Source organism: Haliotis asinina, chromosome 5 (assembly GCF_037392515.1).
Source record: "Haliotis asinina isolate JCU_RB_2024 chromosome 5, JCU_Hal_asi_v2, whole genome shotgun sequence".
Classification (NCBI taxonomy): Eukaryota; Metazoa; Mollusca; class Gastropoda; order Lepetellida; family Haliotidae; genus Haliotis; species Haliotis asinina.
Window position 1 is genome coordinate 70,846,715 of NC_090284.1, and position 19,556 is coordinate 70,866,270.

The following is a 19,556-nucleotide window of genomic DNA, read 5'->3' on the forward strand; positions in this document are numbered from 1 at the left end:
TGAAATTCTGGAAATGAATAATGGAACGCTTGTTTTGTTCTTTCGTGTGTTCCCTTATTCGTTTCCATGAACACATTCATGACCTCACTGGTAGGACTACTGTCATATCGTCATTAGCATGTGTTCGAATCCAGACAAAATAAACACCAGACAATAGTGTAAAGTCTGTATAGTCTCAATTGATCCATGCGATCATTCTGATTATTACAACATTTTGATAAGCAACCCATACATTGTCAAGTTACCCAAATCTACACGATGACTTGATTTATGGGACCTGATGCCGTCTATTTGTTCAACGAAACTGTTATCTTTCTGCTGTGCATGAATATTTCATGAAGACGTGGCGTGAGACATTACATCTTGCACGCTAGCAACCACTGCCAGTAACATACTCAATACAGGGTGGTTTAACCCAGTCCGCCGTGAGCAGCGAATCTGACATGACTAGTGACACCATCGCCTGGTCTATTGCTTCAAGCGCAGAACGGACAAACGGCACCATACACACCGAGAAAGACCCTTTCTTCTACCTGGCCCGCATGTCCAGATTTACTGACAACAGCGGTCTATGTTTATCGTAGCAGTGAGAGGAATATGCGACAGAAAGGGTTAATTTATTAACCATGGTTGGTTTGATCGGATTAGACAGTCTTGGAGTAAGCTGCAATCTGACTGGGGCTATTGACTTGGAGAGCGTGAAAATCGACGGCTTGTAAACCTTATGCTTGGAAGGAGGGACCCTAACGCTCCGGGGGAGAGAGCAAACACAGGTAAGGCACAACCTCCAGCTTTCCACCCTGGAGACTCACGTGTCAAGCGTGACTTTGACAGGCTGTGATAACGATTATTACAGGATATGTGAAACACAACAAGAGTCGATTCAGTACACTTGTGTGTAGAGGAGTAGGTACCAATATATAAAAACGGGCTTACAAATGATTGTTGCTAAAAAAGCTGGGCAAGCCTCGGATAGTCTCTTAATATAGAGCTTCGCAACCTATTGGGCTTACTCGAAATCATAAGCTTGCTACGAGCCTGCCCACGCCCCCCCCCCCCTCCTCCCCTCTCTCTCTCTCTCTCTCTCTCTCTCCCTCTCTCTCTTTCTCTCTCTCTCCCTCTCTCTCTCTGTGTGCGAGAGAGAGAAACAGAGGGAGAGGGCGTGAGGGAGTTGAGGGTTGGGATGACAGGGATTCTATCAGTGTTCCAGTTAGCGTGCAAATCACAAGATGAAAATAATTTAACGTTTCACGGTATGTATCGATACATATACATTTTGCGAGAGCGCCTTTCTCTGCTTACGTTTTGCTGGCCAGAAAGGCCGCATGTATCAATACTACAGAATTGAGTTCGGCGTCCAACCTTTCAATACAGTGTTTCATTCCTGTTTCATGTTTCTATTTGCAGTTTTCAACTAATGACACGTGCATAGTATGCCACGTATATTGTTTATTTAATTGAAAATGGAGGCAAGTACGGTGGGACATATGATGTTGCATCGCCAACAGCGTCTGTTGTGAAAGTGTACAAGTGAGCCGAGGGGTATAGTGAATGCAATGAAGACCATGTTTGCGTGCTGATCGAGAAATGATAATAACTTGTAATGATCTCTAGGATATGACATACTTCGTCAATTGAAACCTGTTTCATGGTATCGCCACAGGCTGTGTCTGGCAGGCATTGTCAAACGAGGGTCGCGTAAGGGAGAAGCTCGCACCCTCGGGCAGTTTGGCAAGGCTAAGGTGACCCTCACATGAACACTTCACACAGAAGACACTGACAAGGTAAGTCGCGTCATACAATTGTAAATGTTTTATATAATCTGGGTCGGTGTAGCATATTGTCTAATGTATCTATACAATGTGTATATTGGTGACGGAAATGAAAAGTTTATGCCCTTGCCACATAGGTGTGTCATTGTCCCAACATTACAATACCGCGCTGGGCTTTGTGTTGACTTCTCGGCGAGGCTCCCATAACCAGCTTCTCTGTGTTGTGTTTGTACTGGTCCGAGAAAGCCTGGGGGAAACCGTCTGGTTCACGGTATATTTGGTTAACCTGGAAATAATAGAGCGACACTACAGCGTATATCGCCGCCCGTTGGTACAGGCTGTCGCAACATCAGTGTGTGGCCTGTTCCTAGCTTACAAGGTATCTGCATACGCCTATGGTACGACTACTGGGATGATGAGAGAGGGCCACCATGATGATGTGATCACACTGACTTGCTGGGGTGATCACATTCACGTGGAGATGTTGACAGACAGACATATGGATGTGGTCAGATTGCTATTGTGATGCGATCTGATTGTAATGGTGATGGGATGAGTCTTTTATGGTGTTATGATCAAACTGACGAGGGGTTTGATTATGCTGTCATGTGATTCAGTATGATGTAATCACACTGAAATGTTGGTGTAATCATACTGACTTGAGGATGTGATCAGACTGCTATGGTGAGGAGATCAAACTCACGAGGGGTGTGATTATGCTGTCACGGTGATGTGGTCAGGCTGACGTGGGAATGTGATCAGGCTGATGTGGGGATGTGATCAGACTGATATGGGGATGTGATCAGGTTGATGTTGGGATGTGATCAGGCTGATGTGGATATGTGATCAGGTTGATGTGGAGATGTGTTCAGGCTGATGTAGGGATGTGATCAGGTTGATGTGAGGATGTGATCAGGCAGATGTGGGGATGTGATCAGGCTGATGTGAGGATGTGATCAGGGATGTAAGGAGCTTGTCATGGTACCATCTCAGAGATTTGTCAATCGGTTCTGTTTTATATACTAATGCGTAATGCTTGAACTATACACCGTGGTGTGTTTCTCTAAGACACGCCATGTAAAAAAGTCTGTTATCACGGAATCCTACACCGATCTGTAAACACAAAGCTCATTAGTCGAGTGTTTACGTATATTACGTATTGTCTCTTTTAAGAACAAATGTTGGCGAGAAATCTATACACAGAGGACATCAATAATCCACCGGAGTAACACCAGAAGCGGTGTGCGAAAATATAAGTGAATTCCTCATTTAAGAAATTAGTAGCAACATTTTGCGAAGGTTTGTCAATAGTATGTTGTGAGAGAAGGCAAAGCACGGCTGTATGGAATGTGAAGGGAGGGAAGTAACACTGGGAAGTTCACATTTATACTCACAACCCGCATACTACATCGCGTAAGGAACACAGACCGGTGAAATCGAGTATGCTGTCAGACGTGATCGTTCGATTATTTGTGGACTGTATTTCACTGGTGTGGAGTACACTTCTCTCCACCCTCATCAAATAAGTGGGTGTATTCAGCTTCTGAGCATCTGCAAGCTGTAACTATTTTAACTGGTTTGTCCAGTAACATTAAGCATTAGGATATTAGGGAATAGTTAATAGTGTGACTGTTATGCAGTATAAGGTGTTCATGAATATCATTCATGATGAACATCAAATCTAAGGACACGCCAAAAACAAACACTTCCTGGTTTGATCACACTCGTCTTGGTCGATCACATCTCAGACCGTTTGTACCTGTGAACTCTATTCATACATTCATGAGATGCATTTGGTATCTTCTGCTTGTGATATAGCTCAGTGGTTAAAGCGGTCGCTCGTCACGCCGAAGGCCCGGATTCTATTCCACACATGGATACAGTGTGTGAAGTTCATTTCTGATGTCCCACGCCGTGAAATTCCTGAAATATTGCTAAAAGCGGTGAAGATGAATTTTCTGTATATGCATCAATAACATCCACCGACCCACCCTGACAAATTTACACACATGTCCCCCTGAACATATATCTTATGTTATAACATATGTATATGCAGAGGATCTGACGTTCAATGTATGGTATATATACACTGAAAGATACGTTATGACATTTTGAATATACTTAAATGACATGAGATACCAAACGTGTCTACTGGAGGATTCAGGTAAAACATTTCTCTGCGCATCCTTTCATGACATTTGCCTACAAAAAAATGGTATTCACCCTGTATCTTATAACAAGTGCAGTTCTAATACTGTTATGAGGATGTGTTTTCGTTAATCGTAATCATGTTAATTACTATTTTTTGCTAATTTTGTCACGTTGATTAACTTTTAGTTGTAACGGGTCACAAAAGTTTAAAGCTATGGTTGTATTTAACTTGGGCTGTGCATCTCTTAGGAGTAAACTGAGGAGTTATCTCCCATTTGTTTCTTTTGTCTTCCGCTGTTTTCGGTGAGATTCTTTGGTAAACTCTCAGTAGGAGGTGGCGTGGCATAGGTTTTGCAGATCACTCTGGAACTGTATAATAGGTATATAGGGGATGATTGCTGAGATGCATGGGGGGACGACTTCAGATTTACGTCCATCTGTCTGCTAACACTGACGTGCCAAGACCGATAACTCAAGAGGCCTCGGCAACATTGAACTTTCAACAGCTGTCAACAAAGTTCAATCAGTATTTCTACAGGGATCAAAACTTTGGTAACTTTAAACACTTGGGTATTATTTTATCTTAGATATTTGACCCAACCGTATTGTATTAGAAATCTGTTCTGTCACTCACTGCAACCTTGTCCACGATTTATAGACTCAAGTTGTGTTTTATTTTGTTGGTTTAAAGGGAATGACAAGACTTTTATCACCGTCATTTCTAGACCGTAACCATGCATATAACCAGTCTGTGTGCCTGGTCATTTGAACTAAAAGTGACAAGCGTCTCATTTTGACTATGCTGATTCTGACTTTCAAATGATTATACCCCGTGCGTCTAAGGACGGCTGCCTGTAAATGTCAAAGCCCACCTGGTCGACCTAACTGACGCAACCACCGGTCTGGGTAGAGTGAAACTCTGACAAGGGATCGGAGACTGAATGTAAAATGTCGATAACGAACATACAAAAGCCAACATTTGAATACAGTGAGTATTCACTGGCGGTACAATTGTAAGAGTTTATTTTACCTTATGGCGGCATTGTTTCGTTCATGTGTGCGTGTGGTTAACATTGAGGCGTTGGAAACAGGAAGAAAATGACCGTGGTTCTCATTCATTATCACAGACTGTTTGTTGGTAACGTTGTTTCACTTTTGGAAACTCGTCTTAGCCTGTATTTCGTCATGATCATGATGCAAATAAATAAATAAATAAATAAATAAATAAATGAATGAATGAATGAATGAATGAATGAATGAATGAATGAATGAATGAATGAATAAATTTATTTTAGTGTCTCTGTATGCCCACCTGAGCGTTTACTAGTGCACCATCTGAATCCAAAGGCAGTTGTTAATATTTCAGTCTAAACAATGAGTGGGTGTCTTTAGTTTTTTACGTCGCTTTTAGCAATATTTCAGTAATCACGAGAGGCAACCCTGCTTCGATTACTGGTATCCCCGCTGTGATATTGCCGGAATGTTGCTAAAAGCAGCGTAAAACAAAACTCACCCACCCACTTAGTTATATACGCAGTGGCAATGGTAGACGTGCAACCTTACTGTCCGTGGTCAGTATTCAGACTGGGTCTGACACTTGGATTGTTAAACTTGTATGTGCGTTCATTGACCCAACCTGACCTGTTACTACCATAGCATGCAGATCTTACAACATGTGACTTAATCAGGACATTTTTATCTGGCTTTTCTTTCGAAAACGTCACACATACGACTATACCGTACAATCTAAGCATAAAAGTGTTTGCACCGCCTTTCTCGCGAATCATGAAGTTGATTGATCCGTGAAGGTCCCTTGGTAGAATAGGTCTTCAGCAAACCCATGCTTGCCACAAAAGGCGACTGTGCTTGACTAAGACGTGACTAACGGGATCGGGTGGTCAGGCTCGCTGACTTGGTTGACACATGTCATCGGTTCCCAATTGCACAGATCGATGCTCATGTTGTTGGTCACTGGATTGTCTGGTCCAGGCTCGATTATGTACAGACCGCCGCAGTAATGCTTGGTATATTGCTGAGTGCGGCGTAAAACTAAACTCACTCACTCACTCACTCACTAACAGGAGTATGACCACCACAGCAGTCTCAGGTCACAGAAGTACATTCTTGTTTTACTGCAATTAACTCACTAGTCATTGTCTACCGCAACTCTCATCATAAGAAAATGATGTTCCCGAAAATGGCACCACCAGAAAATAATGATACAGTCTATAATGATACAACTTTATGGCTTGACAATGGACATTTGACATGTATAGAATAATTAGAGCCTTCGTGTTTACCAGTAAAGATCAACTGCATGATTCCGTTTCCCAGGAATGAATACTGATGACAAGGGTGACTGGATGAAAGTCCAGTTCACCAACGGGTGGACACGCTATAAACACATGCAGTGGCAAGGCAATTGCACACTTGAACAAAACAATCACGCAGGTACCTAGTCATGCCGGCAATTAGACAGCTTTGTCTTCCAGACAACAGACGGTGGTGCTAGTAATGATAATGCAAGCTGTGATGTAAATGTCATATTTACTTGCGACATGCGACAATGTGTACGAATGTCGCCCACACTGCATGGTTTCTTTATGTAAATGCATGTGCATGGTCATGCATTTGTTGCAGAAAGAAACATGGTATTTAGCTGTGATATAATTATGTTAAATGCATCATTAAAAAAACGAAAAAAACAACATAAATTTGAATGCTTTGCATAACAACATATTACTGTATCATAATGAAAATAGGAGCTTCGCTGAACACAACCCTGCCTGTTAGCTAAGTTAATCCCTACACACGTATATAGTATTCCCAGAAATTATTGAGAATCATGTTGCGTCATGTAACTCATTACGTTTATTAACTTCTGGCGTTTTACTTACATAAACATGTTAAAACATCATCCTTTTACAGTCTCAGTCTTGTTTTAGTACTTTGTTAGACCTCCTCGCTCAGCAATGCATGCCTGAATACGCCTAGGCACACTAACCATCAAAGTTTGTAGGTAATCGTGTGACAGGGTATCCCAATATTGAACCACCTCGGCCTTCATATCTTCAATATTTCTCAGTCCCTTTTGGTTTATTCTGTCCTTCATGACTCCCCACACATTCTCAATTGGGTTTAGGTCTGGGCTGTAACTGGGCCAGTCTAAAACTTGAACATTTTCGCCCGACAACCACTGTTTTGTGTAGCGCGCAGTGTGTTTTGGGTCATTATCATGCTGGAAAAAACCAATCATCTTCATACAATGTTTGTGCTGTCGGAAGAAGGTGACCATTTAGAATGTCAACGTATCTTTCTTTTGTCAAGTTTCCCGTGAAAACACAATGGCATCACTCCGCGAGCCGATATGCCACCGCACATGTGAAACTTCGGGCTATGTTTTGGTCGCTGGTAGATAGGTTTGACAGTATCTTTGGTCCAAATTTTCACCCAGTTAGGGAAAAGCCAAACAGAACTTTCATCCGAAAAGAAAACATTATGGCAATCTTGATTTTCATGAGCCCGAAACCAGTTTAAACGTTTTTCCTTTTGTGCATCTTTCATCAACGGCGAGGGAATTCCACGTTTTTTCACCCAATTAAGTCTCTGTAATTCCTGCCTAACTGTTTCATTGCATACCTGAGGACTTCCTGTGCTAATCATTTCATTTCTGATGTTCTCAACACTGTTCAATTTGCCCCTACTCACAATCTGCCCAAGTCTTCGGCGATCCACAACACTGAATTTCCTAGGCCGACCTGCCCCTGCTTTGTGCTCTATCCCAGTTCCTGTTTGAATATTCTTCAAAGTTCTGTATACTGTAGACAGAGGAATACCATGTCTACAAGCTAACACTTTAGCATCAGCCTCACCCCTTTCAAAATCATCTAGAATGAGCTTTCTTTTCTCTCTTGCTGTAAATTCTGCCATGTCAACACAGGAAGCCGTCTGCTCAGACAAGGGAGATAACTCTTGACGTAATGAGCTGCCTTCTAAGCCTTCAAGAGTTGTCTCCCTTATTTAGTATGCTTAGTGCATAGTGAAAGCCCTTTTTCCAATCTTAGCATCATTAGAAAAACAAAAACAAAGATTTTCTCAATAATTTTTGGGAACACTGTAAGTCCAAATGGCATAACACATCAGCTTTTAAATTGGGACGTCAAATAACGAAACACGTCCAAAACAAAACTTTTGAAAAGAACAAAACATTCACACCAAGGTCCCGATTTCTCCCAGGTGGACCACGCAGCCCCGAAGCATGAGTAGCATACTAACTTAGTGAATTCATACCTGTTATCAAAAGTCAATCCAAAACTTGACCTGACGTAATCTCTACTGATCAGCACATCAGTTTAATCCGTATAGAGCAGGCATCCTTTCTCAACAACAGTGAGTGACAAGAGACGAACCAAACCTGTACCCTCTAGATGTTGCCCTTGCTTAAAGACGTCCGAGTTAATAACATGCGTGCAGGTGCTAGCCCATTTCCGATGTATCCGCTGTGGTATTGCTAGAATAAAGCTAAACCGCGGCGTTAAACCATACCCACTCACTCACTCATTCATGGTATGTCGATTTGACGTCATCTTCATCCCAATCCAAACATGCATGGTCATCATGTCGGATCTGTGAGATGCGAACGTTGACCGGATTACTCAGTAAGTGGTCTCGTTAAAGCCAGTGGCATTCTGCAGATCGTTAATGAGTGTGGTGGCAGTCAGGATGTGACATATGCAGGCGTGTACATGTTGCTGAACGCTGTCGACCATCTACATGTCGCTGGATAGCTAGCTGGTCCTAACATCTTAAATGGATTCCATACCTTGCTGATCATACTTTGGGTGGCAGAAATACATCAGGGCTTATGCCTCTGCCAAATTCTTCGGTTGTCTAAAGAAGAACAATCAGATATTGCAATTCTCAGAAAGCGTTTTTTTTGTTAATACGAATCTGTTACGATATACCCGTAAAACTCTGGTTTTCAAGCACCCCATGTATACTTTTAAAACAAAATGGTTTTATCAATCAGGATTGTCATGATGTGCGTGGATGTCATGCAGCACGAATATCAGGCACAATGATTGTTTGTCAAGTGCAAAGCATGAGAACAGCATGTGACTATAAATGACCCAATTTCATCCACGATCTTTGCAAGTACTGTACACAAAAACGTTGCCGATCGAAATCAGGCAAATGGACGACTGCAAGCTGGCGAGTCAAAGAGTGAGGAGGCAAGGATCTTCAACGTTCATCCCAGCACAATAACTCGACTGTGGGATCGATTTCGTCAAACAAATTTGACAAATGACCGTCCAAGATCAGCAAGACCTAAAGTCACCACACCTGCCCAAGATCGGTACATCCAGGTAACCCACCTAAGTGACCGCCATCGTACCGCCCGGGACACAGCGCAAGGACAGTTTGGAGCCAGAAGAGTGTCCGATCAGACAATCACTAACCGTCTCTGAGAAGTAGGATTACGTGTCAAACTAGATAGTGTACGTATAGTGTACGTTGCACCTGAACCCGACTTCAAATCTCTGTTCCTGGATAAAGGATGTTGGCTTATAGAGTGATTATTCAACCATTGTTGAAAGGGTTATTTCTATATTTGATTTTCTTACATCATCAAAACTTGATAACTGGGATTCTTTCATAGTGTCCTTAATGCAGACCTCTCAGTAAATGCTACACTTCACTAAACTCGTCATTACCAGGGTATTCTGTCTCCCAATCCCCTGAACTATATTATTTTCCCAACTGCCCAACCCTCCCCAGCAATGGTAAAGCCTTAAATGAAGCAAGTCCATATTTCCTCAGGTTCTGCGTACCTGGTTTCCTACTGTCTACTTTTCAATTAAATGTGTTTAGTTGTTTTATTTCAAATTTGTATATATTCAGAGACTAGGCGTTAGGCTAATACTAGTGATATAACGATCAGTAAACGTACTATGTTGTGTCAGCTCTTCTTTCACATGCTTGCCATGAACATGTAGTTTCCAGGTCCATTCGCTTAATGTTCAAAGCCATGAAATCTGAGGACAGTCAAGGCAGTCTACTCTTTATCATTGACGTTATATGATTAAGAAACATCACTCCACCTTGATTAAATATTTTCAAACACAGCATGCTCGATGTCGAGGTTGAAAATATTTTGTTAAAATTGAGGCACATTCCTTTCACTTTCGGACAGTGACTGCAGATTCATTGTGTCAACGCATTACACCGTTTTAATGATATATCACGACGGTATGCTAATCTTCTAAGTATGCTGGATAAACATAGTTGGGGATATATGCAAATTTTGAAATTTTGAATAATGATTTACTCATGGACACACTGATAAAATATCAATCGTAAACTTATTTCCTAACTTATTTTGTCGAGTAGAAGCGACAGAACCCTGTTTCTGCATCTAGAAGCAATCAATGCTAAAAGCAGAGTCGGTTGTACAGTTGTGACATCATTATGAGTGTATATCTGTTACAGCGATATTACAACTGTACGATGTTGTTTGTAAACAAATAGCGTCTGGATCAGACAATTCAGCGATTGTCACCATGCGACACGACGAAAGAGTGTGAGTCACTCTGAAATAGTGATTATACCAAGGGGGTTGCGAAAAGGTGAGCGTAGCCTGCCCCATATGCTAAGTCTGGCAATTTGCTCACCTGATATAATTAGGGAACGTTTGATATAAGTAAAAATTTGGAAATGCATCAGACATAATTTTTGTCACTGAAGCATCAAATTTGGAACTTTTCTGAGCCGTTGAATGTTGTAACTTCGATCAAACATCTTCTCCTTCATAAAACTTCCTTGAAAACTTTCCTGAGCCGTTGAATATTGTAACTTCGATCAAACATCTTCTGGGTGACATGATGCAACCAACATTTTGATATTGGCGAGGAGTGAGTTTAATTTGGTAATACTATCAAATATATTTGTCAAAACCGTATTCTTTTTTCCGTAATTAGTGTTAAGCACTAATTATATATCAACTTCAAACTAATCTACTGAATCAAATGTAAAAAGTTCAAACCCTACAAATGGTAGATGGTAAATACCTAAAAAGATGTCTTAAGTTTCCAAATTTGCAATATTGTTTTTGATCAACTCACTTAAGTAAAATTCGGCTTGGTATCCCGAAAGATAGTCTTTGATAAACGCATTCAGAAACTAATAATAATTGTCAGTCTTTATTAATTGTATATTTCCTTCTATTTGATGTTTATTGCAGAAGCGTTAACTGAAAACATATTTACACAAAACCAAAAGTTTGTGCAACTCATGAGAACCGGTATTACCGAAGCTACAGATAATGTTTCAAATAACTGGGTATTTACTCCCAGTTATGAGTAATAGCATGTTGGAGGAGTGACTAGCATTTGGTGTACTCCCACTAGTTTAAAGAATTGGGTATTTTCACCCAGAGTTTCTCATCCTTTTGGGGTAATTAACAAAGACAACATGTAAATATAATTATTGCTTCTCAATAGACGTAAGGTTTTAGAGTTCGGGCGCCACGACGATTTATAATTCGCAAGCCAGTTTAATTAATTGAGTAAACTACGCAAGGCATCATATACCTATTGGGTTTTAAGTGATTCTTATGCGTTGTTTGTAATTAATTACGTAAATGTGATTTTTTATTGCGTAAAATACGCAAAACGCTCTTTATCTGAAGCGATGTCAAATTACACAACCTTGTTGCTAAATTCATCACTGCATTTAGTTCAGTGAGACTTGTAGATGTATGTTCGGAGTCAATCGATCTGTGCTTCTTACTTCAGTAATGATTTCAGCCCTGTCATGTGAAGCCCATTGATCTCATGGTCTGTCTTGTTCTCGAAAGCTTTCTTAGCAAACATTTAGCCTAGAGTCCGCCGTAGCGAGAGAAGACCATTAGACAAGTAGATCTTCAGTACAGGAGCATGACCCAGGTAACATTTTGTTGGTTTAGTATTTGAAAGCACGAACAATTTGATGTTTAAGCAGACCCAAGTTGATTCAAACTAACCTGCGATTCACGATTTTGTGCTATGCCTTATCCAGATTTGCAAGCAATTTTCCCAGTGCTGGATACATGTTCGTTCCTAGTTCTGTAGCATTGTAACATTACTATCGCCAGACTGACCGGCCTAACAAGCACTTGTCCATCTCTAATTCTGTAAACTTGTGAAATAATCATCTGCCTTGCGTATCTGAATTTGTAACTAGGTCATTTTTCGTGACGTTCAGAATCAATCCTCATTAATTATTAAACATGCTCTGTTGCCAAGAAGACGTTGGAATCGTCGCTTCTGGAGATCTTAACTATGCGACTTGTTTCAAAACGATGCGGTTTATTTATTTAATACAAAATGTGTGTAAGCACTGCTATACATTGCAGCCTTCGTTCCCAGTATTAACCTAGCACCGATCACATCACAATGGAAGCCGTTATTTCCTACATAATGTACGTTGACGCTGTGAATGTTGGGGTTGGGAATTAGGGTGTACCCTTCCACCCCTTGGCCCCCCTCAGTGCAAAATATAAACTTCAGCGTGATCTTTAATCATTTCAAAATGGGGTAGTGGGGGGTTAGGGGTGCGTTGGGGGTCAATACGTCTATACGTAGTAGGTCGGAGATCGACCGTTGCGGTCCACATGTGTTTTCGAAGTTGCTGTGTCATAATACTGTCGTTGAGTTAGATCGATACAAGAAAGGTCTCTGTGACTGTGTCTTCTACTAAAGCAGAATGGTGCCATTTATTTCTATGTACGCTGAATGGGACAGGGCGGTTAACAGCTCGTTATATAATAGATGTTCATTCCACGATGAAACAGAGCGAGTCTCGTAACAAACACATAAAAACAAAAACGTTCATATAAACGTTTTTTAACGGATTCAGTACATGTTGAAATAGCAGTATCAGAGGACATTTCTCGATTACTGGCCTCAAAGAGATCAGTACGCCAAAGTAATCCGCATCTTTCCTCAATGACACATTCAATATTACTATTATGTATGATGAAATACGTTTAAATCTGTCCTGTGGGTGTAAATTAAATAACACATACTCATATCATGTCACTGACAGATTCGGTGTGAGGTTATAACTGGTAGGATTAATGTAGAAATGTTGAACTTTCACTACCTGTTGGTTGTCGTTGTCATGTTGTGTGGAGATGACTGGATCTGAGTGAGGCTGGGCCTGTCGACCTACTGTACTATACACGCTGTTCACTTGTGACAATAGAGACTAGATCTGAATGAGGCTGGATCTGTAGACCTACTGTTACACGCTGTTCACCTGTGACAATAGAGAATAGATCTGAATGAGGCTGGGTCTGTACACCTACTGTAGTATACACGCTGTTCACATGTGACAATAGTGACTAGATCTGAATGAGGCTGGGTCTGTAGACCTACTGTACTATACACGCTGTTCACTTGTGACAATAGTGACTAGATCTGAATGAGACTGTGTCTGTAGACCTACTGTTACACGCTGTTCACTTGTGACAATAGTGACTAGATCTGAATGAGGCTGGGTCTGTACACCTACTGTAGTATACACGCTGTTCACCTGTGACAATAGAGACTAGATCTGAATGAGGCTGGGTCTGTAGACCTACTGTTACACGCTATTCACCTGTGACAATAGTGACTAGATCTGAATGAGGCTGGGTCTGTGCACCTACTGTAGTATACACGCTGTTCACTTGTGACAATAGAGACTAGATCTGAATGAGGCTAGGTCTGTACACCTACTGTACTATACACGCTGTTCACTTGTGACAATAGTGACTAGATCTGAATGAGGCTGTGTCTGTAGACCTACTGTAGTATACACGCTGTTCACCTGTGACAATACAGACTAGATCTGAATGAGGCTGGGTCTGTAGACCTACTGTACTATACGCGCCGTTCACTTGTGACAATAGTGACTAGATCTGAATGAGGCTGGGTCTGTACACCTACTGTAGTATACGCGCTGTTCACTTGTGACAATAGTGACTAGATCTGAATGAGGCTGGGTCTGTACACCTACTGTAGTATACACGCTGTTCACATGTGACAATAGTGACTAGATCTGAATGAGGCTGGGTCTGCAGACCTACTGTACTATACATGCTGTTCACCTGTGACAATAGAGAATAGATCTGAATGAGGCTGGGTCTGTAGACCTACTGTACTATACACGCTGTTCACTTGTGACAATAGTGACTAGATCTGAATGAGACTGTGTCTGTAGACCTACTGTTACACGCTGTTCACCTGTGACAATAGTGACTAGATCTGAATGAGGCTGTGTCTGTAGACCTACTGTACTATACACGCTGTTCACTTGTGACAATAGTGACTAGATCTGAATGAGGCTGGGTCTGTACACCTACTGTAGTATACACGCTGTTCACCTGTGACAATAGAGACTAGATCTGAATGAGGCTGGGTCTGTAGACCTACTGTTACACGCTATTCACCTGTGACAATAGTGACTAGATCTGAATGAGGCTGGGTCTGTGCACCTACTGTAGTATACACGCTGTTCACTTGTGACAATAGAGACTAGATCTGAATGAGGCTGGGTCTGTACACCTACTGTACTATACACGCTGTTCACTTGTGACAATAGTGACTAGATCTGAATGAGGCTGTGTCTGTAGACCTACTGTAGTATACACGCTGTTCACCTGTGACAATACAGACTAGATCTGAATGAGGCTGGGTCTGTAGACCTACTGTACTATACGCGCTGTTCACTTGTGACAATAGTGACTAGATCTGAATGAGGCTGGGTCTGTACACCTACTGTAGTATACACGCTGTTCACATGTGACAATAGTGACTAGATCTGAATGAGGCTGGGTCTGTAGACCTACTGTACTATACATGCTGTTCACTTGTGACAATAGTGACTAGATCTGAATGAGACTGTGTCTGTAGACCTACTGTTACACGCTGTTCACTTGTGACAATAGTGACTAGATCTGAATGAGGCTGGGTCTGTACACCTACTGTAGTATGCACGCTGTTCACCTGTGACAATAGTGACTGATTTTACATAGGCTGGGGCTATAGATGCACTCATACTTTATACTTGAGTTCAAGTAAAGTACTCATGAACGTTGCGTCACTGAATGTATTAAAGGAGTTGAGATCTAATACTGCTGTCTCGTACATATGCGAACGTTTTACAGCGGTAAAGACGTATTCAGCAGTAACTAAAACCCGAACCACAACCAAATACATTAATCACGGTAAGCTGCCCAGCATGTGTTGCCATCAGTTATTGTTCATTTACATGCAGGCATGAAGTACGGCGTATTTCAATTCAATGAAATGCATTAAACCTTCAAGATTATGTGTGTATGTATGATAATCGACCGTCCCAGAGATAACATATTCTGTGTTCATATACAGCAGCCAGAACACCTGATCACACATGTAACTGACAGCTGATCACTCACAGTTGTATGGAAAAACGTCACTGGACAGACTGTGTGTGGTGTGGAGAGGCACTTTGATTTTTTTTGTCCGAAGACAGCACGACGGCTAGGTTAGTTGAGATATCTACATGTCCTACTATTGAGACGACTTCTGCAACTGAAACAACCACTGTATGTGGCGAATATATCCCGAGGAAAGCCTGAACGTTGAGGCCAGCGGAGTAAATGGAGATGCTATAACCACGTGTGTTATTGTTTAGAAGAGGGATGACAAAAGCAGTTAGAACGTGGACATTTAAGGAAGACTTCATTCAATTTGGAGACGTGACGTGTCAGTGAGGCAACCCAAAGTAATCACATGGACGTCATAGTGGTCCTGGAATTATGGCAGACGAAGAAATATCTGAATCAAGCACCCTTAGCCTACAGGCAGCTTTGAACTTTGGAATAGTCATTTCAAACCAGAGCATAACTGATCTTTATAATCACTGGAGAGAAACTTGAGAAGTGAAATCCGAATGTCTGAATCTGAAAGACATCGAAACTTCAACAGAAGATTACACTGAACAGAGACACCACAAAGCCGAACCGATACAGCCTTGGATAAATTCAATATCCCGAACTTAGGTTGACATTATTTGCAAGGAAACAGCACAGTAGTGAAATCATGTTGTGTCTGCCAAGTTGTGTCCGAATACCTGGAATAAAACAGGTACTCGAAGAATGTCCGCACGAAATATCGGCATAACCCAAAGTGTCATACATCAACGAACAAACATCTACTTGATTTTAAAACTCTCCTGCACTGGTTAATCGACTCACCTGCTAAGGTTGCTTGTCTACGATAATCAATGCCGCGTTCTCCCGATGTTGTCAACTAGCACGGACACTATACACGACTTGATATTATAGATTGTCAAGACAACTGTCACGATACGTATGTATGTTCCTCGAAGTCTTCACTATGTCATCCCTCACTATGAAGAGGCACTACGCCAACACCACCATAGTCTGAGGTATCGTTATAATGCATTTATTTTTATACTAATATTTTGAATTAAGTAATAACATTTTATCCCACTGAACACCTCGCACACCTCAACAATGTCTCGAAGATGAACCATGCAGCTATATGGATTACAAGAAGTTGTAATCCACAAAGCTGTATGCTTCTAGAATGCTCATCAGTAAAATGTGGAGACAGGAATTGTGCGATGATTTAAGCACTGAATGATCCAAACTAAGATTACCATCATGACAATGACAAAGGAATCCTTTGCCCCTGATAATCGTCCACAGAAGCATTAAACAAACACAATATACAATGTCCCCCTGTTATAATGCTAGGGCACGGATATTCAAGTGCAAGTCAAGTATGTTTTTTTTCATCTGATATAGACACAAGAACATATGGTGCGTGGTGACACAGACAGAAACGCCTGAAATATTTTGTTACATTGCTTCAAATTTCGAAATGCCAAACACGTAATTTATGCTCTGTAATCTAACTATAGGTGAAGTTGTTGCCTTGGAAAAGTAACACCTAATCTGACAAGGTAACAGCTGAGGACGTGTTATTTTCATTAAGAACTGCACAAATAATATTGAACTGGTTATCAGTTTCGCTTCAGAAACCAACTCTCATTTAGCGTGATGCTTTGGTAAAGATGTGACCTTTTCCTTGAATTCCTTGGTTGCAAAAGGCTTCTGACGTGTATAGAAATAGAAAATGAAACTATTAATGAACCCAGTCTTCATTTGCATATTAAACATGGAAACGTGAAACATTGGAAACAGCAAACCGACCTCTGTTTAAAAAATCGCTTGAATAACAAAAGACTTTTAGCACACAATACTAGTGTGAATATCGGGTTAAGGCCGATAAACTTAACTCTTTTGGTCTACCGAATATATTTAAGGGTTAGCTACCCTATACATCTTTCACAGTGACTGCAGTGTATGCTATTTAAAGACGAGGATGAAGGTAAAGATAAACCATTAATCGTGACCATGACTTGTTTATAAACCATACAAATCATTTCAAGTTGACACAAATGAGACTAAACACACTCTGGAACAAACTGACTGTGCACGTAGTTCCAGTTCCATCCCCACAAGCCCCTCAGTTACAATCACTGTCATGAGTCCCAGATGAAGACAATGTTGCAATGTTCTGTTCCTTCCTGAGCATTAATCTCTAAATCATACCATGCGTGAACAACATGTTCTTTTGAACAAGGAAATTTGTCACAGCTTGGCTGTCCAGCCAGATATCAGTCAAGCGAACAGTATATATACACTACACGGTGACTGAGTCCCAGTCGGTTTGCTACCTTCAAACGCCATGAAGTACTTGTCCGAAAATCAGTAAATCAATGATTTACATTTGAGGGTAAGTCAATACAAGCTTTTAAATCTTCGATAGCAGATATTATATGTTTCGGAACACCCACGACGAATTCTGGAGTTGTGACATAACACACGTTTCCAAATATTACATCCGTTACCCTGTCTTATCCATGAGGCAGTTTGGGAGAAATGTCAAGAGACAGACATGTGGAGTCATAGTCTTTGCCGTCATCTTTAACTCTCTTATATTTTGTCTATTAACAATTCAATGTATGTGATATGCGTATGACTGACTCTGTTGGTATAAATCAGTCATTTCAACATTTTGGTGATTTCATTTCGATGCTGGAGCCGTGCTGGTTTGAAACAGTTCCGTTGACAAAATGAATTAAAGATTAACGCCAGAAACAGCTCTTTTAAGGATAAATAGCACATCTCATGATTCTTGTCCAAAGACTTAACTGACAGAAAACAGTTGCTCACATTTGTCTGACCTTGACCTCCACCATGCAACAAAGAAGTATGCCCGTCTAGTGTATTTTGTATATAAGCATGCACAACAGGGAAGCATCGACAAGAAGGACGAAAAAGGTCATAATCTATTGTTTGGATTATCGCCCTTACAGACTGGGATTGTAAAACAGCAGGAGAAAGCTTGTGTTGAAATACCTAGCTGTGACCTTTGACGATATCACAGAAAAATCTCGGTACACTTCAGTGAGCGCATGACAGTTCAAGTCATTACAGATCATCTTGCTATTCTGCCTTGGCTTGAATATCAGTTGCTATGGCGTCTGTTTATCATCTATCCATGGTGGGAACGTTAAGTTTGGAGTGACTTTAAATGGCGAACCGATCGAGGGGAAACCTTACACTTAGAGCTGATGTGGGTTTTCGACATCATTGTTCATATCGTAATATGGTGATTTAAGAATATGGGCGGAAAGGCTGCAGCCTTCCATGAACGTACCTTTGGTCAGGTGAAAAATCGAAGGGATTTTTTTTAATTGACGAAATGGTAACAGTGTCATCACGGATGCTGCTTTTATTCATAAACGTCAAAATCCACAAGCATGACTACATTTGATTCCTACATTAAAATGGTTATGATACTGGACCCCGTTTCACAAAGCTCTCATATTTTTAAGATCTCATGACGTTTCTCGCAGCATTCGTACTTGCTATGTCGCAGTATAGGATAGTCTGTCGTACAGACCCTGAAGTATAAATATCCATGAAAGTCCACTAAAGTCTAGAAAATATGGCAAGTCCAGATTTCCATAGCTTCAGGTAAAATGAAAATGAAGAAAGTCTCAGGGGTCCATTTCATTATATTATTATTTTTTCATTATGAACGTGTTTTTTTTCCGATAAATGTGTTCATTTCAGAGATTAGCTGTTAGTCTAAGTATAGGAGGACTTGATATCAGGACAGGACAGCCCTCAATCGATGTCTTTTGTTTACATGGATTTGATACTCCCTTTCATTGTCAGATGGATGACAACCAAAATATAGAAGTTGTACTAAAGTGAATCTGGAATGACTTAATTTGCATACAATCACTCCGTGTTATTTTAGAGAGGAAATGCCTGCCGCTTTATGAATACGTGTTCAATAGTAGATATACAATACCTGAAGTACGCACGCCTATCGAGGAAATGCAGCAACAGCCGGTGCTTGTTTCACTGGAATCTCTGTTAGCACATATATGCCGGGTTGCCTTTCAAAACGTGCCATTGATTATATTGCTAGTCACAGACTGTGTTTTGAAAGCCGATGTGCTTGAAATTCAAATTATTTTGTGAAGTGAATATGTATGAAAGTTAGTCTGCTATCTATTATGCTG

General features: G+C 40.9%; 1 protein-coding gene across 3 annotated transcripts in view; it reads left to right on the forward strand.

Annotated features, from left to right (window-relative positions):
- Positions 1-683: 683 nt before the first annotated feature.
- The window catches only part of LOC137285189 (carbohydrate sulfotransferase 15-like), a 31,179-nt gene continuing 12,306 nt past the window's right edge, over positions 684-19,556 (forward strand). The window contains exons 1-2 of one of the 3 annotated variants that reach the window (XM_067817433.1): positions 684-773; positions 1,664-1,784. The gene's annotated coding sequence lies outside the window, so the exon portion shown is untranslated. Of the gene's footprint in view, positions 774-1,455; positions 1,785-15,304; positions 16,377-19,556 lie in introns of those variants that run through there. The other 2 variants (XM_067817432.1, XM_067817434.1) reach the window with 2 other exon arrangements.